This window comes from Danio rerio, chromosome 17, assembly GCF_052040795.2.
Source record: "Danio rerio strain M-AB ecotype USA chromosome 17, GRCz13ab, whole genome shotgun sequence".
NCBI lineage: Eukaryota > Metazoa > Chordata > Actinopteri > Cypriniformes > Danionidae > Danio > Danio rerio.
In genome coordinates this window covers 36,090,496-36,113,548 of record NC_141037.1, presented here as the reverse complement: position 1 = coordinate 36,113,548, position 23,053 = coordinate 36,090,496, and the positions used below count along the sequence as shown (strand labels likewise).

General features: G+C 34.3%; 1 protein-coding gene across 2 annotated transcripts in view; it reads left to right on the top strand.

The window, feature by feature from the left end:
- Window positions 1-23,053, top strand: part of LOC147833131 (uncharacterized) — a 145,876-nt gene that overhangs the window by 22,125 nt on the left and 100,698 nt on the right. The window lies entirely within an intron of this gene.

Here is a 23,053-nt window from a genome sequence, read left to right as displayed (position 1 = left end):
GTCTGTGGATGCATTTAACACGAAAACCGCATATGTGCAGGACCAATGTTTTCAATGTTTTTTTTTTTTTTTTTTCTAATGCTGTAATCTGTACTATATAGTGACGTTGTTGACAGAAGAATAAAGCACAAGATGTGGAATGCGACCAGAGAGCTTTGATTGATTTTTCTGCTGCAACAAGAGTTAGGCCTGTATTGTTTTTTTTTTTCCCTAACTCAATGGACATGTTTGCTCAATGTTACAATGTTTAACGTTACATGTCTTTCACATATCTTCTGTGAGTTCATTATCTGAGATAAAAGAAAGCAGGGAAAGTGGCCACATACACTGCAGCGCTGCTGAAGATTGTGGATCTTTACAGTGATTTGACTCATAAATATGAATTTGTAGCTTAATTGTTAGCAGTGCCAAACAGTATTTGCTGTTGTTTAAATCCTTGCTACAACATACCATTAACGCTAGACACTGTGCATGTCATAGTTAAATTTCAACAAATTTAAAATATTTACAGGTTGTGGCTCACAATCCACAGCTTCTGCTTGTTGGAGTTGCTCCTTTGAAGAGTTTCAAGCTGAATCTAGCACTGAATTGGGAGAGATTCTGGAAGCTGTTTTTTTGTCAAATGCTAGCTATATATTTTTATATTTTATAAGCACTACTCTCTTTGTGTTGTGTCTTTTGGAAGCCCAAATACAAAAACATAAGCTCTGTGGAAATAGCAGCGTTTTAAAAGCATTTTAGCTTTCTCTGCTACAACATTTCAGCGCCTCTGGCCACGTCTCTTCACTGCGCGGGGTGTATGCGCATGGTAAGTGCATGTAACTGGAAGCCCTTCTGATCTCACTTGCCCGGATGTATTTTTTTGTAGTCCCAAAAGTTTATTTACTGTAGGCTTTTCTAAGCTAACGCTGTAAAAGCTAATGTCTCCCTTTGTATTAAACTTTTGAGCAAGAATGACATATACAGTGCATCCAGAAAGAATTCATAGCTCTTCAGTTAATTCCAATTGTTTTATGTTACAGCCTTTTTTTCCAAAATGGATTAAATAAATCTATTTCCTTAAAATTATACACACAATACCCCAAATTGACAATGTGAAAAAAGATTTTTTGAAATTGTTGCAAATTTGTAAAAAATAAAAAACCTGAAAAATCACATGTACATGAGTGTTCACAGCCTTTGCCGTGAAGCTCTAAATTAAGCTCAGGTACGTTCTGTTTCCACTGATCACAAAAAAGGCATGCACTTGTCTATATATGGTCCCAGGATTGATAATGCATGTCAAAGCACAAACCAAGCATGAATACAAAGGAAATTTCTGTAGACCTCCGAGACAGAGTTGTCTCGAGGCACAATACTGGGGAAGATTATAGAATAATGTCTGCTGCTCAGAAAGTTCCAATGAGCACATTCAGGATAGAAGCAAAGATGAATGCAGCAATGTACAGAGACATCCTGAATGAAAACCTGCTTCAGAGTGCTTTTGACCTCAGACTGGGGTGTCGGTTTATCTTCCAGCAGGACAATGACCCAAAGCACACGACCAAAATATCAATGGCTTCACAACAGCTCGGTGAATGTCCTTGAGTGGCCCAGCCAGAGCCCAGATCTAAATCATATTGAACATCTCTGGAGAGATCTGAAAATGGCTGTACACCATCGCTTCCCATCAAACCTGATGGCGATTGAGAGGTAATGCTGGAAGATGGAGAAGCATTGAGCAAAGGCTGTGAATACTTATGTACATGTGATTTTTCGGGTTTTTAATTTTTTTTATAAATTTGCAACAATTTCACAAAATATTTTTTCACATTGTCATTATGGGGTATTGAATAATTTTGTATTCAATGTGTTTCTGAAATCTATAGCAAAATGCTCCTCAAGTAACATAATTCATATTTGCAAACATGTAGACAGTGCCCTCTAGTGGATTTGTAATCTGAAACGTGCAATGAAACCTACCGGGAGCAATGTATTTTTCATTTTTGCAAAAATCTAAGCTGAAGAACATATTTTTATCAAGTCTAAGTGGAATTTAGCCTAAATTCTTTTAAGCTCAAGAACATGTTAAAGAAAACATGCCTTCTGATGTTTGTGCTCTAGCGACCCACAAACATCAGAAGGGTATTGAGTTTCCTACTTTTGTGGCCATCTTTATAATGTACATGGAGTTTGTACCATTATCAGGGAAATAATTTGCTGTAATTTTGGATAAATGAACAAAGTCAGACAGAATATGGTGTTCTGTAAGACCATAACAGTGAATGAATGTCTGAGTGAGTGGTAGGAGGAGCGATGTGGGATTGCGATGTATGTAAATTTACTGTCAGAGAGAGAGACTAGTGGTATTGACTGTCTAAAAAAATTGTAATCTAAAAATAGTGTAATTTTGTAATATTTTAGTTAATGCTCTCATTGAAACACGGTTACTTTTATCAATACTACAGTACTGTATGTTTGAGAGGTTTGCAGTAGGGCAGACAGGAAGGCGGGCACGTGACTGAACACAGGGAAAGCGCTCATACTGCAGATGCAATTAGGCTAAATGGGATTAGGCCTATCACATTTCTGCCGGCCACGGCCCCGGAGCCACCTGGGAGAAAAGAGGGCGGTGTGGGGCTCACAGGAGGAAATGAGGAAGTGTAGAGGAAACATCTGAAGTGAACTCTGGGAATTGATGGAAACTCGAGACTTACATTGTGATAGTTCCACTGATAGGAGACAAGACAGTAATGGAGCAGCTTTTAAATCTGTGTGTTAAGAGACTGCTTGTCTATTCAGTCATGTTAAATCCCAGTGGAACAGCATAGGCTATGGTTTAAGGCAGTGGATGTCTGTGAATGACGCAAAACTATTGAAATTCAATACTGTTTTGTAGTATGCTGTACTATGCTTAGTATAATTTTCTATATAGCTACACCTCATGAATTTTTGTGTGAATATTTATTTAAAATCTTTATCTAATGCATTTAAATATTTTTTTTCATTAGTTTTAACCTAAAATATTACAGTGTATGAGGTAAGTTTACTTGTTGACCAAGCAGTTTCACTCTAAAACCCAAGCTGTATATTTGTGAATATCATGACTATGTTTGTCTACCAGCAAACCAGCACTAACTCTCATAATCCAGCCCTCGTTTGTCTAGTTATTCTACCCATGCAAGCATATACTGTATGGTGCAGGGTTAACACTTTTTTTTGTGGATTTAATTGTAATTGTTTAGCTATTGTTTTTTTTTTTTATTATTATTTAGGTAGAGGCTCTAAATAATCATTTTTGGGCTTTTTGCCTCTTCCTGCACATTATGGCTTATTTATTCATTTTATTTCATTTTTTATTTATTTATTTTAATACTATTGTATTCTTGTGCAAATAAAGGAAAAAAAAAAATATATATATATATATATATATATATATATATATATATATATATATATATATATATATATATATTGAATATATATCAAATAAGTTGTCCAAAATAAAAATCTCAAGAATTGTGTTGTTTCAGCTCATATTAGATAAGCAGTTTGAACAAGAAGCAAAACTCATTTTATTTTTTATTTAACTTTGAAGAATTTCGATATGTCATTTGTCAGTTTATAGCTCTGTTTCTGAAGATTTTGGCTTTAGACCTCAGCACAGATTTATATGAGCAAATTGATTAAATGTCTTTTAACCCCAGAAAAAGGGTGTACATAGGGTCTTAAAAAGTATTAAAAGTTGCTAAATAAATGTAGAGACATTTAAGGCCCTTAAAAAGTGTTGAAATGTCTTAAATGATATTTTGTAAAGTATTTAATTTGATATAATTTTAAATTATGCAATATATGGTTGTATGCTAAAGTTTGTCTGAATTAAATCTGCGAATATCAGGATGCTGTGCAGTTTATGAAATCAATGGAATCCAGCTAGATTTGACATCATGCTGCTTTATTTATTGCAGTAACCAAAGCAACAGCAGTATTTCTGCAGTTCTTTATGTGCCAACCTGCTGAATTAGCTAGATTTAGTAGATTTTTATTCAGTATATGAATTATGTTTTAGTTTTGATTTAGTTTCTTACATTAATATTTAGTAAATATACAGTAAGCTAATATCTCGCCAGTGTTTCCGGTTGAAAAGTGGTTATAAGGTCTTAATATGTATGGAAAGAGTCCTAAAAATGTTGAATTTCACTATCTGATTCCTGTATATACTCTGAGAGAAGAAAGATTTAAGATTATTGAAAGAAAAAAAAAAACATCTTGGAGCGGGAAAAAGTCTCTATTTGTTCTCAGTTTAGCGTTTATTGATGTTTAGGAGAAATTGCTCAGACAGTCAAGAGATTTGAGCTTCTGGAGTGGAGAAGTTCCCTTCAGGTCATTTAGCTGTGATGAAAAGGTCACAGCTCTGCTTTGCCCTGTAGGTTAATACTGTCGTAAAGCATTTCTCTGCAGAAATGAACGAAAACAGTGAAATTAGCTGAAGAAATTCCAGCCTTTTGTCAAAAGACTACAGATAAAAAATAAACACCTGTTTTATTGCCCCGATTTACGATTGATATGATATTGAGTCAACAGGAATGTTGAACCGTTTTAGTTCAGAGCTGGGGATGCGAGGTGACATTTATTGTTGTTAAGAAATAGAGCTGATATGCTGTGTTTTTTCCCTCCTTTGATAAATGTCAACGTAAACAAAGCAATAGGAGAAAGAAGAGGCTGACATTTTCACACTATCCGATTTTCATCAGAAAGCGTCACACATCCTTTTTCATACCTGAAGTCATGAAGAGAGAAAAAAAGATGCGAGAGAGAAAAAATGAGAGTGGATTTCATGGTAAGGTTGTTGAGTCAGAACTAATGGTGGTTTGAAATGGCCTCTGTAAGATGAGCTACCCAACTGTGATGCTCCGTCTATTAATGTATTTTCCCCTTTATTTCTTTTAATGTTGCCATATAAATTGAAAGCCATCATTTACTATTATAATAGCTTTTATGTGAGGAACAGTCTGAAAAATAAGCTATTATTCACTTAATAATGCACTATTTTTAATTTGTCTGTCGTCCGCTTGACTGTCCAAGGTCACTCTGTGATTTTGTCATGCATAAAATGTGAATATGCTGCAGAAATAAAAAAAATAAAAATAAAAAACTAAATAAAATAAAGTCCTAGTTAATGCAAAGGGGAAAAAATACTGTTTGATTTTATCTAACTCACAGAACATTTTATGCAGTTGAATATTATTATTATTATTATTATTATTATTATTATTATTATTGCATACTATTTCGCTAAATAGTATGGAAGTAAACATATTCAGATCTATATATAATTGAAGAGTTCAGATGCAAAAACCTCTAGGTGCCGACTGATTTTTCTGAACCTTCTACATTTATTTTCTGTTATTTCACTTTAAAGACAACAAATGAAACATTCTTAGTGAATATACTCAACCTACACACAGGAGTCAGAGAAAAATGCTCATTTTAGAAGAAAATTTCAGATGGCACTTAGAGACTTTTGCATCTAAACCATTCAATTGTTTCTAACTATTAGTGTATTATTATTATGTGTTTTAATAGCATAGAGCATATAGTAAGAAGCTACAGTAGAAGTACAATAGTGATATGTTTCTGTCACAATTTCTTCAAACAGAAACATTTATTTTGATTGGTTGTTGTAAAGACATTGTGTTTTTGTGTGAAATAATATCGCTATAGTTTTTGGTCTTCTTTTGTTTAATATGTTATTTTACCCAGTCATAAGGCATTTTTAAAGATACTACTTGAATATGACTTGTGGACTATGAAATAATAACACCTCAGATATGTGTATATTCCCAACAAAACTGTGTTTTATGTTAAATTAGTTAGCAAGCACTCACTTTTGGGGATTTACACCTACTTAAATTTAAATAGTCACAGTTGTTGACCCCAGTAAGCTATAAACACAAGTTAGACGTCATTAGAAAGAAAAAACTTTGGGCGTTACTGTGCTAAAAGGAGAGGTTACATGTTATATAAAGTAAAAAGTTATACATTTATGAAGTCATGAGAAAAAAGAAAATATTGGTTCAATATTTGTTGTTCCATACACAAACACAGGACAACATATATGTAATGTCCTAGAAAAAAAAAAGTGTCTCTGTAAAAAGTTTTCTGATAATATATCGGTCTCCTTTACCTCACTGTCAGAGTAACTTTCTCAGAAATGACCACCCCAAACTAAAACATTAACAGTTGCTGAACAATTTGGTCTACATTCACTGTTCATGTATCTTTGGAAAGACATTTTAGGTTTTATTATCCATCATCTAGAGTTTATAATGCTCAAAAAAAAAAAAAAAAAAATTATGAATGCTTAAGTAATGTTAAAAATTGCACCATACATAACAGTTTATTATTTCATAAACATATACAGTTGAAGTCAGAATTATAAGCCCCCATGAATTATTAGCCCCCCTGTTTATTTTTCCCCAATCTCTGTTTAACGAAGAGAAGATTTTTTTTTTCAACACATTTATAAACATAATAGTTTTAATAACTCATTTCTAATAACTGATTTATTTTATCTTTTCCATGATGGCAATAAATAATATTTGACTAGATATTTTTCAGGACACTTCCATACAGCTTAAAATGACATTTAAAGGTTTAACTAAGTTAATTAGGTTAACTAGACAGCTTATGGTAAATAAGCAAGTCATTGTATAATGATAGTTTGTTCTATGGACTATCAAAAAAATAAGTAGCTTAAAAAGGCTAATAAATTTGACCTTAAAATGGTGTTTAAAAAATTAAAACTGCTTTTATTTCAGCTGAAATAAAAACAAATAAAACTTTCTCCAGAAGAAAAAAAATATTATCAGATATACTGTGAAAATGTTCTTGCTCTGTTAAACATTATTTAGGAAATATTTAAAAAAAGAAAAAACACTTTTGACTTTAACTGTATATGAAATTTGTCCTTGAGCAATACAGAAAAGTAATAGGTCAAAGCCACACATCTCCTGAGCATATGTTTTGAATTTGATGCCAATATCATGCAAAATTACATTTCTAGAATTATTTTTAGAGAAAATATCTTGTGATTTTCTCCTGCTCCTTTTTGTAGAGAAGCAGTCTGATGACCAGACATATGTTGAAAGTTTCTAACAACTGTTTTAGTCTTTTCACAAACCACCTATTTTTAATTGTAAAATAATAAACAGAAACGTATAGTATGAGTGATTTATTTGAGCACGAAAAGTACATTGTGTAAAATAACTCCAGAGCATATGCAACAAAAAAGTCTTACAAGAGTTGTTGTTTTGCCCACTCACTGGCAAAAGGGTTGAACATCATTCCATTAGAGTTTGCTGTTGGCTGCACATGAAATCCACTCCACAGCAGAGATTCGGCTACATGATTGTGCGAGACGAAACAAAAACACAGAATTAGGATTCCATTGTAAACAATTTTATATCATTTTAAATAATTTTGTATTTCCCCCTTGAGTGTCAAACACAATTTTCTCTGATGACCTTATCATATACATATGGTAATATTACAGATAGCTTAGCTAACAGTGGCATTCAGATAAAAAGATTTGATAATGCCAAACATTATTGAAAGATTATCACTACCGGAGAGACGCTCAAAATTATAGGCACATACTGGCTACACACACAAAAAGAACTGAAACGTAAACAACTGTCTCAATACAGGGAATGACAGTATAAAACTCACCGTTAGAAAATACCGGAAGTTATTCTTCACCCACGTCATCTTTGTATCAGTTCTCCTCAGAAATATTCTCCTCGAAGTGTTATTTAGTTTGTTACAATTTATGCAATGTAGATGAATTACTTTATTGTTTATTTTACTGAATTTACCTTAATCAACAGAAGTAATTCTTTACTTAAGAAAGAGAGCAATATATAAATATATTTATAAAAGATTTCTTTTTCACAAATTGTACATTCTCACCACAGTATGTTGGCCTTTACAATTAAAAATTAATTACTAATTGAAAAGTTGCTAGAAATTAAGTATTTGCCTTTATAAATCCAAATTATGCTATAATATACAGATATTAAGACTTCATTAGATATGAATACACCATAATTACTTGCTTTTTGGTCTGTTCCATTACTCTCAGTTCTCAGATGCCAGCATTATTCATCTACTGCTTAACTTTAGTATGACTGTGAACATCAGACTGCTGCGATGGCATTTCTGAGATCTGTGTGTGAATTCATCCTATTGCGGTTCTCCATATGTGAATAGCATGGTCACAGACGCTCCCACGCTCACACACATATCTGTCAAAAGAGAGGCCCGTGTTTCCCAGCTCACCTCCATGCTTCCTGGTGGCAGCTGTATTGAGACAGGGCCCTTTAGTGTGCCAGTTTCAGCCACTGTCATTGTTCCCCCCACGAGTAAATACTGGCCTCCTACAGCTGTTCAAATGCTGCTCGACTTCCCTATGTGTTTAGGAACAAGAGTCACCTCTCAGAGCTCCAAAACAAGGACATGGCCATGGGAAAGGATCACTGGCACCACAAAAACTCTCACTCCACGCACACACACACACGTTTCATTTCTGCTGCCTGTTTTTTTCTGATGTTAGCAAAAATCGATGGCGCATTAGTCTAAATGACACCTTCACAGTAAGCGGTGGCGATACATTACATTAAAGCTATCTCTCTCTTCCATTCTTTTGTCATCATCTCCGCACTGGACTGTGGGTAATTAGATATCTCGGCAGCCCGAGAGGGTCTTGTCTCAGGCAGGACAGATGATTTATAGAGGACATATCATTAAAATCAGACTTTTTCTACATTGTAAATGCTATAATCTGGTTGCTGGTGCATCTGCCAACAAAGGAAAAGGACAAAAGTGTAAAGCATTGGTAAAGCATTTTCTTCAAGCATGTTGAGAAAAGCACCATTTCAGAGTTCATGACATTGGTTAGGGATGTTATTGTAATATTAACACCCCTTAATCCACATGTTTCCACTCACAATACTACTGCAGCAGTTTACTGTATATGTTTACTTACAGTGGAGCGTATATATACTCACTAGGCACTTTATTAGGTACACCTTACTAGTACCGGGTTGGACCCACTTTTGCCTTCAGAACTGCCTTAAACATTCGTGGCATAGATTAAACATGGTACTGGAAATATTCCTCATCATTTTGTCCATATTTGTTAGCTGCACATCGTTCCAACACATCCCAAAGGTGCTCTATTGGATTGAGTTTTGGGTACTGTGAGGCCATTTGAGTACAGTGAACTTATTGTCATGTTCAGAAACCAGTCTAAGAGGATTCGTGCTTTATGACATGGTGCGTTATCCTGCTGGAAGCAGCCATCAGAAGATGGGTACACTGTGGTCATAAAGAGATGCACATGGTCAGCAACAATACTCAGGTAGGCTGTGGCATTGACATAATGCTCAATTGGTACTAATGGTCCTAAAGTGTGTCAAGAAAATATACCCCACACCATTACACCACCACCAACCTGAACCGTTGGCAGGATGGATCCATGCTTTCATGTTGTTGACGCCAAATTCTCACCCTATCATCCGAATGTCACAGCAGAAATCGAGACTCATCAGACCGGGCAACACTTTTCCAATCTTCTATTGTCTAATTTTGGTGAGCCTGCGCCAATTGTAGCCTCAGTTTCCTGTTCTTAGCTCACAGGAGTGGCACCTGGTGTGGTCTTCTGCTGCTGTTGCCTATCTGTCTCAAGCTTTGATGTGTTGTACATTCAGAGATGCTCTTCTGCCTACCTCGGTAGTAAAGAGTGGTTATTTGAGTTATTGTTGCCTTTTTATCAGCTCAAACCAGTCTGGCCCTTCTCCTGACCACTGGCATCAACAAGGCATTTGTGCCCACAGAACTGCCACTCACTGGATATTTTCTCTCTTTTGGACCATTTTCTGTAAACCCAAGAGATAGTTGTGCATGAACATCCCAGTAGATGAACAGTTTCTGAAATACTCAGACCAGCCCGTCTGGTTACAACCAAATATGGACATCTAATGATGTTATAATTTGACATTGTGTGGATATTACCCCTATGGCATCTATCAGATGTGGATTTTGGTTGATTAAATGTCAGTATTTGATGTCTATAGGACGTTGGTTTAAGATGTTGACTTGACATTAGATTTTGGTCACTTTCCAACACAACATTAAATTTTGGTGAGCTGACTTTACAACCTAAATTTAACCTAATATTATTATGACATTGTGTGCCTGCTGGATGTATTCAAACAGACCAGAGCTGTATAGCTAGATTAATCCTGAAAGCACTCACCTTAAGCATGATATATAAATGTGGATTTATTTATGTTTTATGTAGATTTAATTTATTTATATCTATGTTTAGTAAAATGACAGACATTTGTTTTCTGTAAGGGTAAGATAATTGTATTAATAGTGTAATGGCTATTTAGGGCAACACATACAAAAACAGATCAGTAACATGCCAGCCAATGAGTTTAACTTTACAACAACTGCATAAATGCATCCACTAAAAGTTTAGAAACAGCTTTGTGCATCTAAAAAAATGTATCCTCTCTATTGTTGTCTGATTCTAAATTTAACATATTGTCACCTTGGAATTATGAAGTTCTTTCTGTGTTCTGAATTCTTTTGAGATAATGAACTTCATTTTTTTTTTTTTTTTGCATTTCATAGTAAACAGTATGTGTGTAACATTTGTTTTTTTAAATAAAAGTCTAAAAATGTAAAAAAATAAATAAAAATAAATAAAAATAAAAAACATCCCATAATGTAAATACGTTTTCATTTCACGTTTTAAGTCGATAACTCAATTTTGACAAAAATGTCAGATAGAACTTATTTACAATTAAACAAATAAAGGCTCAGTTATATTCTAAACAGGAAAAAAGAACATAAACTGCATTCATTACTATTCGGTTGAAGATACACAGATGAAATTGTATCAAATAAAAAACTTATTTTTGCAACCTTATCTAAAATTAAATTACTGTACAGTTTAAACATGTCATCTTATTGTATTGATAAATTATTATATTGTTGTTGTTTTTTTTATTCTATGTCATATTTTGACACTCCTGTTATTCATCAATGTTTTAAACTTTAGATACATTTTTTCTTTTTAGATAAGATTGCAAGGATTATTGTTCATTTGATACCAAGCCTTCAATTGTCATTTATAAAAGATTTATAAAGCATGAATAGTCCTCACTTTAGATTAAGTCACAAAACTGCATAAAGTTGAGTTAATAAAGCATCTATTACCATACATAGTAACCATTATGCCTGAATAATACGATATAAACGTTGATCTAAAGAGTTTATTATTCATTTACTAACTCATTCTGAATGATCTTAAAAACCATCAACTACTCTTAAATACAAATGGTTTATATATAATGCAATACTTAATTTAGTATTGAAAAATAAATCTTTAACAAAGTATGAAAGAACAATTATTAAGCATATTAAAAATGTGGTTATAAGTCAAGAATGTAGCATTTGTAGCTGCAGTTACAAACTGCTTACTAACGCTTATTAATGTGTAGTTAAAGCTAAACAAATAATGAATTCACTAGATCAGTGGTTCTCAAACTGTTGTGCATGTAATAAAGGTACGAGGGCTTCCTTCTAGTGGTACACAGAGGAATCCAATATGTCATATACATGCAACATATATTTTAAAATTTATATAAAAAAATATTCATATATGAATATTAAGACATATAGCCTATCTTTATGGGGTCAAAGCAATATTTCCAAGTTTTGATAAATAGGATACTATAGGTTAACACTTTACATTTTTTTTTTACTTTCTAAGAACAGTAGACTACCATTTTTATTAACTTTTAAAAGCACATTTTAATTTAAACGCTGATATTTTTATTTTGTTTGTTTGTTTGTTTGTTTTACAAATACACACAGTACAGTGTTGATGCTCAAACTATTTATAATGTTTAAAGTGGCTGATGATATTAATTTTCTAATGGTAGTTAATCTGCCACGTTTTTAAACTAAGTTGTAGCTGCTTTACTGAGCCTACTACGCTACTGTATTTCAATACTAGTCATTATGGTGGTACTTGGAAGGACAATTTTTATTTATTTTTTTTAAATAGTATGTGGTGAAAAAAGTTTGAGAACCGCTGCACTAGATGCTAATGCTTAGTAAATGATTTATAGTGTGCAGTTATTATAAAGTGTTCCTTGTGAGATCAGGCTAGAAAATTAGATTGTAGTAAATTACACTTGTTCGCAGCAAACGCATCACACATACTGCATTATTTGCTGTGGAAATTCGCCTCTATATTGATTTTGTATGTAATCTCTTCTACTTAATTCCGCCTTTGGAGTGAAAATTTTGCCCCATTGACTTCTTTTCACACACATGTGTATGCTCTCAATGTCTAGCTTGTGAACTCTGACCTGTGAAATTGTTAAATGAATGAGTGAAAGCAATAGAAGATCAAAATGTGACACCTCTGTTCAGAAATGTGAAGCATTATATGAAATATATGGAGAAATATGGAGCAGTTGTTTGTTTATCAGTATTGCATCATTTTGTTTTATCCCGCACCTTTTCACAATACCATCAGAATTTCTCTAGAAACTCTAGTGCAGGGGTGTCAAACTCATTTCGAGGGCCGAAGCCCTGCACAGTTTAGTTTCAACCCTGCTCCAACACACTTGCCTGTAGGTTTCAAACAAGCCTGAAGGACTCAATTAGTTTGATCAGGTGTGTTTAATTAGGGTTGGAACTAAACTGTGCAGAGCTGCGGCCCTTTTGGAACTGAGTTTGACACCTGTGCTCTAGTGTGACCACTGCTTTGGAAAAGGCTCCACCCTCGTCTGAAAAGCATTTCATTTGCATTTAAAGAAACACGCATAAGATTAAAACTTGTCTTTATTCACACCTAATTGAGGGCAAATTTGACAAGCTTTAATAAATGTTCCTTGGCCTATTTTGAGCTAAAACATCATAGAAACATAAAACAGCGTAAAACATGTCCCCTTTAATGCCATCTCTCTCTTTTTCATTCTTTTGTCACAATCTCCGCACTGGACTGTGGGTAATTAGATATCTCAGCAGCCCGAGAGGGTCTCGTCCCTGGTGGGGTAGATGATTTAAAACTGCACACAGGGACGTGGGAAAGAGAGCGTGAACTTGAAGGGGCCACCACTTTGTCACACAGAGCAAATAAATGGCTGGGAGTGCAAGTGAATGTTCCTTAATGATGAGGAATTTTAAAAGGCAGCACAGACCACACTGCGGGGACAATATGTTTTGTGCGCAGGGAGACCGGTGAACCGGGCTACAGCGAGCTGAGATGCGATATGGCCCATTAATTATTGAATCCGCTGACGGCATGACAAATGGCTGTGTCCCTGCTCTCATCCCGTTGACTTACAGCAGACCGCCGCACCCAAACTCAGCACGACTATCCAAACTTCCCTCGCAGGGATTCTGGCACCTCTAACATTCATTTATCTGCACGCTTGTTGTGATGCTTTTGTTCACTAATACAACATTCCTCACAGTCATTGAGGGGGTCCAAAGTCACATACTGTTTGAGCACTGCATTTGATGAGGAACAAATTTAAAAGCACTAAAGAGAGTTTTTACTTAATCTGTTTATTTACTCAGACCCAGGCCATCTGAGATGGAGATTACTTCTCTCATTAGATTTTTTTTTTTTTTTTTTTGCTGAAACCATGCTTATTGGTGATATTCGGTATACGTACAGCAGAAGTCAAAATGATTAGTTCTTTAATTGTTTAAAAAAATATTCCCCATGTGTTGTTTAATTGAGAGAAGCATAATATAATAGTGTTTCAAGCATACTAGTTTCAAGAACTCATGTTTAATAACTAATTCCTTTTGTTTTTGTCGAGATGACAAATAATAATATTTACCAGTTATTTTTTACAGCTAATATTCAGTTAAAAGTGGGATTTAAGTGTGAGACTTAACTAGGTTAATTAGGTTAACTAGGCAAATAGAATATTAGGACAGTTCTAGGATAATAATTATAGGATATTATGGCGAGTTGTTGGATAAAAAAAAAATCTAAAATTTAAAAAAAGAATAAATTAATTCATAAAAAAATTAAAACTGCTTTTAATCCAGCCAAACTAAAATAAATAAATCTTTGCGCAGAATAAATCTAAATATTATAAGAAATAATGTTCAAATTTTCTTTTATATATATATATATATATATATATATATATATATATATATATATATATATATATATATATATGTATATATATATATATATATATATGTATATATATATATATATATATATATATATATATATATATATATATATATATATATATATATATATATATATATATATATATGTATATATATATATATATATATATGTATATATATATATATATATATATATATATATATATATATATATATATATATATATATATATATGTATATATATATATATATATATATATATATATGTATATATATATATATATATATTAGTGCTGTCAAAATTAGTGCGTTAACGCATGCGATTAATTTGAAATAATTAACGCGTAAAAAAAATTAACGCAATTAACGCAGTTGCAGGTGTGATGGACGTGTGTTCAACATGCAAAGAAACATGGATAAGGATATATATTCAGACACTAAATACGACCTAACTTTTTATAAGTTTGCAGCCTCTGCAACTTCAATACGTCATAAAAATTTATTTGGATGGTTCGATTTTCTGCATTTTTCGCATCAAGAGCAAATATTTTGAGGGGTAAATTTGACAATTGTGGGCCACCAAATGACGAATATGAAAAAAACGAATACAACAGTTTCGGACTCATTGAGAGTGCAAGGACCTCAAATTTTTGAGGCTTGCGCAGCTTCTTGAGGAGAAATCAAACAAATGTGCTCCGTTTTCTAAAGTCTATAAACGCAACACACACAAATAAACTAAACTGACACACTACAGTTAAATTTCAAAATCTGGGGCCTCATGTACGAAGACTTGCGTGTAAATCTTACTAAAACATTGCGTACGCACAATCTCACGCATATTCTTTTGTACATCCGAATGAACGTGAAACTGAACGCAACATGCACGAGCACAAAACCCCTCCCTGCCTCCTCCCCCGTATGAATATGCTAATGACTCTACTTTGGCAAAACCCAACAAAAAAGCAATGGCAAAAGCAAGCAAAAAGAGAAACTTTGAAGAGAATTTGAATTGGAAGTGCTGCTTTCGAGGTAGACCGGAGAAAAGCGGTGTTATTTGCAAGTTTGTTCTCCGGAATTAACAACAAAAGAAAAAAATAGAGTGGGAGAGTTTAGCTGATGCGGTTAACACGGTTGGGTCTGAACATTGCACTGAGTGAATTAAAAAAGAAATAGTGTGGTTTATAGATGTAAAATGTTGCAGCACTCACAACAGTCTCAGTGGTGCAGCTCGGAAGACGCATGTCAACATGTTTTGACACGTTCGAGCATGACATCGGTTCGAATCCAGCGTCTGATGAACTATTTCTTTTTTTTTCCCCCGCTACATATCAGATTTTGCCAACTATTTATCACTAGAAAGACAAGTAGGAATCATTTATAAGTTTGTGCATCATATTTTATTTGCACATTTATTGAAAGGAAATGTTTCTGATTCACGCATGCAAATTCATCTTCAGATAGTGTCTTTATAGCATTGTGCGTGCAGTAGATAGCTCAGATTACATTGGGAAAACAGGCGACCGCTGCAAATTGTGCTTTAATGTTTAGCTGGTCAACTGTATAGTATGGAAACCTTATATACCTGCTAGATGAACCCGTCTCATACAGCTGCCATTGCAAGGCTCAGACACTTTGTAGAGAGGAATTTAACACAACTGCCTCTAGGAGTCGCCAATGGAAATAAAACAGACACGCACAAAAAATGTGCTTACGCCAGCCATAAAGCTGGCATGGAGCTGCGCACATTCCCACGTTCAGTTCATCGTTAGTAAATCCAAACGTGAGCGATTCTGCGAGTGAAACCTGGCGTACGCAAAGTTTTTGTGCGTACGCAGTGTTGATACATAAGGCCCCTGGTGTTTTTATGATTAAAACTTAAATAATTAAAAACTGCTTAGCACATGCGGGCATTTCTTCTTTCTTTCCTTCTTTTCTTTCTTTCATTCTTTCTTTCGTTATACTACATAAAAAAAACAAAATAACAGCTTTTTTTATATAAAAAACAGGCGATGCATTAGTAACAAACAGATGGCCAACCACAAAGTAACTCAGGGTTATATAAAGAATGGCAAACATAAAATACATACATTACTGATATGCGAGTCCCATCTCACACTCAATGCACTACAATTATATGGTATAAATAGAGCCCTACAACATACAAAAGAGAGAGATTGACTAAGAATGTCATTTACCTGTTAAATAATGATTTGATCAGTTGCAGTTAGAACTCACGCTGTTTTTATCCTCCAAGGGCTTATTATGTGGTCGCTGTCACGTCTTGTAGATCAGGGGTTTTGATTAAATAGACTATATATACCACACACTTTCACTGATACTTTCCTAAGTCTAAATTTGAGCTGTTTTTGACTTTTCAAAGCTTTGATTACTTGATTACTTTTTTGCTTCTGTTTGCGACCATTGTCCTTATGACTTTCTTATTAATAAACTGCATGTGGATCTGCACGTCTGTTGTCTGTGCCCAATCGTTACCAGTAACACATCAAGGATTTGCAAAGATACGTGTGTGTGTGTGTGTGTGTGTGTATGTGTGTGGTTGTGTGGGTGTGTGCACATGTTTATGTGGTTTACGAGGACACAAAATTATATAATGACATGGGTATGATCTAGTTGGGGGCTCTATTAAGGTGCTTTACAAGGACATGTCTTGTGTCCTCATAATTGAAAATCATACTTAACGAGGCATTTGACATTCTTTTGATACCTTTAACATTCAAAATTTACCACATTCCCTGTTACAGATGGATTTGGGAGTAGAATAAAGCCATAAAATAGGTGGTTTTGATTGTGTAAAAACATTATGGCTATGAAGAGTCCTTGTAAACCGTATATACTGTAAAATGTCTGTTTGTGTGTGTTCCTCAGCCAAAAAATTTGATAAAAATAGGACTTAACATTAAGCTAGTAGTTCAAGCAAACCATCGGCAAATTGATTGTGAAAACACATTATTAGCAAATTATCACAATCCCGAATGTCAGCCGTAAATGTACACATCATAAATCACGCTAAAACCCACACAAAGACCTCCTGAGTGGCACGTTCATCTGCTGGCCGTGGCTTTTCTCTGGCACAGGCACGCGAGGCGCCACATGTGTGGGAGCCTAGAAACAGCGCACCATTAAAAGGTCCTGACTCACCTTGTTTTAAGAGCAAGGCCTAATTGCTACCATCTTTTACAGCAGCCAATGCGGCAGCTGGCATTTGCATAGATCTACAGGGACTGTCATTACCTCAAAATGAAGCATAGCTCGGGCTCCTTCACACTCTGTGCCTTCAATGTACCTTGCACAAGTTGAGGGAATAGTGCGCTAAGAGAGAGAATGTGTGTATGTGTGTGTGTGTGGTAGGAGAGACATTAGAATTCATCTCCTTCGACTCACAACCTACCGTTTGACTTACAAAAAGGAGTCCATTATTTAAGTGCGAGAACTTCGGAGAGGAAGAACGCATGAGGAATGAAAGCGTTTAAAGTGTGCTTTATTGCAGCACACCTCAGGGGCTGCTTATTTATGATGAAACAACAGGACGCTTTCAAAGTAGCGATTAAATCCATACTGACCTGCCATGACTCTCAAACGCACACGTTTCTGGAAAGTGAGACACATTGAAGGAGAATTTTTATTTTTTTTCTTTTAATAAAAAGATGATGACAACTTGGCTTAGCAAGTACTGTGCCTGGATGGCATCAAACCAATAGATAAACTCATTTCCACAGGTGATGAGAGAACAGGTCAAAAAGGACAAACTGTCACTGTCTGATCTCGGGAACTGAAAATGACTATAAAAACTGCCATAGCCAACATGGGCTCGTTGAGAATATGTGCCCATGAATACCTTTTGGAGAAATGAGAAATATGTGTTTGTGGGTGCATATAGCGCTGCATTTTGTGTGTAAAACAAATGCTATGACACTGTACCGCTGACTGCTTACCTTCGTATGGATAGCTTTTCCAACATGACTGGTTTGCTCGCACTGCATGAAAACCTAGATTTTCTTCCCTGTGATTGTCTGAAAACATCTGAAATCACTGGCAATTTTCGGCTGTTCACATGTTTGGAAGTTCCTGCTCACCTGTGACAAAAACTGCCAAAAACAGACCACTGTATGCATGTGTAAAATGGGCTGTTACCCCAGTACTAGGTGTGACTAGCTATGATTAGCATATGAAATAAACCACCTCAAGGACTCCACTCTACCTACTGGATGAAGATTCATTCATTCATTCATTTTCTTTTCAGCTTAGTCCCTTTATTAATCTGGGGTCGCCAAAGCGGAATGAACCGCCAACTTATCCAGCATATGTTTTATGCAGCGGATGCCCTTTCAGCCGCATCCAATCACTGGGAAATATTGGATGAAGATGAAAATTTAAAACAAAAAAACATTTGTGATTGGCTACAGAGTGGCTGCTATGTGTCAACCTAGCCAATTAAAATGCATTGTGACAAAACCCCTCTCATTTTATGATTTAATAAAAAAAAATTCTATATATTATACTTATAAATATATTTTATTTATAATAAGCACTAAAATACATTGGTTATGAATTCTTTTTAGTACTTATAATGTATTAAAATACCACATAACTAGCCCACTATGAACCATGTTAGACTTGGGAATTGGATTGGAGAGAACCGGGGGTAAGAGCAGACCAGAGTCTGACAGAAGAAAAAATGAAACAAACAAAAAAAAAAGCAGTGTAAGATTATGAAATAATCATGCAGCTGTGAGGATATTCATTCATTAGTTTTCTTTTCGGCTTAGTCCGTTTATTAAACCGGGGTCGCCACAGCAGAATGAACCACCAACTTATTCAGCACATTTTTTTTACGCAGCCGATGCCCTTCCAGCCGCAACCCATCTCTGGGAAACACCCATACATACTCATTCACACTCATACACTACGGACAATTTAGCTTATGAAATTTACCTGTACCGCATGTCTTTGGACTATGGGGGAAAGCGGAGCACCCAGAGTAAACCCACGCAAATGCAGGGAGAACATGCAAACTCAACACAAGAGAAATGGCACATATTACAAAAGTGCCCCAGTAAATATGTGAGATACAAATATGACAAATATGTACATGACGCAAGCACAGGATGTCCAGGGCATATATTTCTCGAATCTCAAAAATGTAGCCCTGGACACATGTTTCTGATGAGCCTGGGTTGGCCATAGCTGTAAGATAAGAAATCTGTTGACATAAAAAAACTATAATACTTTCCAACACACTTTTTTAAGCAGGGTCTTATTAAGTCTTGCATTTTAATAAGAAACGTAATAATATTTAATATACAAATGTTGGTTTTATATTTTATTTACAGTATGCTTATTAATGCTGTAACACTGTGGTCCCCAACCTTTTTATTACAGCAGACCGATCAATGCTTGACCATTTTAACGGGGACCCTGGGTTTTATTTTGGAGGGGTTCAACTGATACAAGTTTTATTTATGGAGAAAATTACCAAGCACTGCAGTGTTTGGGCGTTCTATGTTTGTCTTTGTAATTAGTCCAGTAAAATGTGTATATTCTATACAAGCTAAAGCTGATCAGTCAGTTCTTGTCATTCATTCAACTGTGTGCATCTAATAGGTTTAGAGAGACCTCTATTGGAAATAACAAACTTGCACAAACTAGAAAAGACGTGATATGCGAACATCCCCTAAAATGTTGCCGTCATTTGTGATCTCCAGCAGTTGATCTTCTTGCACAGACATTGTGGAATTATCTGATTTGTTGACATGGGTAGCGGATCCATTCCTTGGAAGTTTGTCGGTCCTCCACTAGGCTTTTTCTCCTTAGCAAAGAAACGTTGCAAAGACATATATGTTTCTTACTCATTTTGCTGCTTTTGGGTTGCAAAAATTGTTCAAGTGAAAAAGACATAGAAAAGAGAATACGGTCATTTTTTTAAATAAAATATTTGTCAAAATAAAAGACTCAGATAATAAATAAAACAACAATAATTATTGATTTCTTTTGCGACCCAGTACTTATTGAAAAGTACCCGTAAAGTATACTGTAGGTACCCCATAAAATTAAACATATGAAGTTAGTAGAAAGAGAAATCTGTAGAAGTGTCTCATGTTATGCTAATTTGCTAGTTTATTTTATTTAATTTTTTTCTGGTAATTTGTTTTATGTTGTTTTTGTGTTTTTTTAAACTGTCCTTAAAACTTTGAGTGAGAAATATTTAATATATATTTAAGACAAAAATGTATTTTATTTGTAATATATCACATGGTTAAAATATCTTAAACTACAACCATAAAGCCAAAACTTTTGTTATTCAAAAATATTTAATATTTAAATGTCAACTAAAATACAAAAAAATACAATAAAAATTTAAACTTATTTAAGCTAATTTTCAAGAAAACAGCTTGATGCACGACTATTAATAAAAATAAAATATAAAAGTTAATTAAAAATTTGCAATTTTATTAATTATTTAAATAATCAACTTGTTTATTATTATTATTATTATTATTATTATTATTATTATTATTATATTACTATTAATAATAGTAATAGTAATAATAATAACAACAACATCAACAACAACATCTAAACATTACTAAAATAACACCAACAAACCGTACGCCTACATATACATATATGGGGAAAAATGTAAATCCACTTGTATCATTTGTTAGTATTTCTGCCTTGGACAAACATTTCATAACCATTTCATTTAAATACCTGGAGGGCTGTCTAAACTCAGCATCTATTTCTGGAGAGCTGTAGTAAATATTTTGACAATTACATTGGCTGGTGAAAATAAAAGAAACAACTCATAACATGGTTTTAGCCCAAAGGCTGAACGGCTCATTTGGAAATGTGCAGGTGTTTTCAGCCCCCTCCGCCTTCCCACAATGCACTCAGGTCCTGCTGCCCAAATCTGCGGCTGACCACAGAAACGTCAGTCCAGCTGACATGCTGCACACAGACACTTTTCTTCACACAGGGCCCTGTTTGCTCTACAGAAAGACTCAACTAAACCCCTCGCTCAACTAATTACAATCAGTTCACTCAAATAGATGCATCAAACTAATGTGTTATTCAGATGTTAAGCAACGACTGTTGATGTCATTTACACTCAGTATTTAAAGAAAACGAACAGGGCTGGAAAACTAGCTTAAAATTAGCTTACCAAACTATGTGTAATTTGGAGAAATCTTTTTATTATTATTATTATTAGAGCTTTGCTTTGGCTTTTTTGGGGTGTTAATTATTGTGCTATCCCGATACTGGGAAATGTCTCTAGACTGATGGCATTTCATGCTGTTCAGCCTAATCTTAAAATGTCAGCACAATCACCTGTTTTTTCATCACAAGACAGTACGCTAGAGATTCATTCAAATAGCTTTATAATCACATTGGTGAATTAGTAACTGTTTCTGCTGTTCCTATGTCAGCTGCAGATGTGAATGAATGGCGGAAGAAAGTAGTTCCTCATACAAACAGATTTTTGGACTCTGTTTGATTTTCTTTTTATAAACAATTATGCCGTCAAACTGTTGCATACATGCAATGCCACACTCGTAGCAGTGCGATATACTGTCACGTCTCCCACTAGTGCCAATATACAGCCACATTGCACTGTTATATTTTTTTTTTCATATTGTTTGTACTGTATATTCTACTGTATATATATATATAGTTAAAGCCAGAATTATTAGCCCCCCTTTTGATTTTTTTTTCTTTTTTAAATATTTCCCTAATGATGTCCCTAAAGGAAATTTTCACAGTATGTCTAATAATATTTCTTTCTTCTGGAGAAAGTCTTATTTTTTTTATTTTGGCTAAAATAAAAGCAGTTTCATGTAGACCCTTTTAAGGTCAAAATTACTAACCCCTTTAAGCTATATATTTTTTCGATAGTCTAAAGAACAATCCATCGTTATGCAATAATTATGATTAACATACAAAATTGAATAAAACTTGTTGATGTTTTACTTATTGTAGTGTTCATTTCAACTGCAGAAATAGTAAGTATGGGTCATTTTCTGGAGTAAATCATGATATAGCATGGACACACATTTCAGCAATCCTGTTCTTGTGTCCCTGGTGTTTGAGACCTTGACGGAAGCACAACAAATATCTGGTGTTTAGACTTCAGTTTGTGTCCATGATCCTTGAGTCTTTGGCCTTGAGCAGTTTGTGGTGCAAATATATATGCATTTGTGTTGTACATATACTGAAGACAAACTGAGAGTTGAACTGAGAGTTGTTTCTTTGTGGCCCTGAAATCTGCAGTTTTAAGCATAGAGCACATATAGCACTTTACAGTACATGCCTTTTACATTATGAAAGGTGTCAAACTGATTAATGCTTTTAGTTTACATGAATGAAATAAACTGATATTAGTTAATGTCTCTCATTTCCTCCTCCGGCTTTTGGACAGGAAATTGTCTCTGTGGTTGAAGCCAAATGGCTTTTTGTACAGGCTCTCTATTCTGGCTTTGACGAGTCAGAAGTTTTCCATTAAAACATCTCTTAATAAACCATGTGCTTCAACATCGCCAATCCAAAAACATTTTTGATGTATTTGTGGTGTTTGCATCCATGTAAAATGAAGCAGAAAGACACCTGTTGTGTGGTCCATTTATGATTAATTAATCTATCACGGATAAGTTGCTACAAAACTCATGATATATATATATATATATATATATATATATATATATATATATATATATATATATATATATATATATATATATATATATATATATATATATATATATATATATTATTTATTTTTTTTAATATATAGAAATATGACTTGAAAAAATAT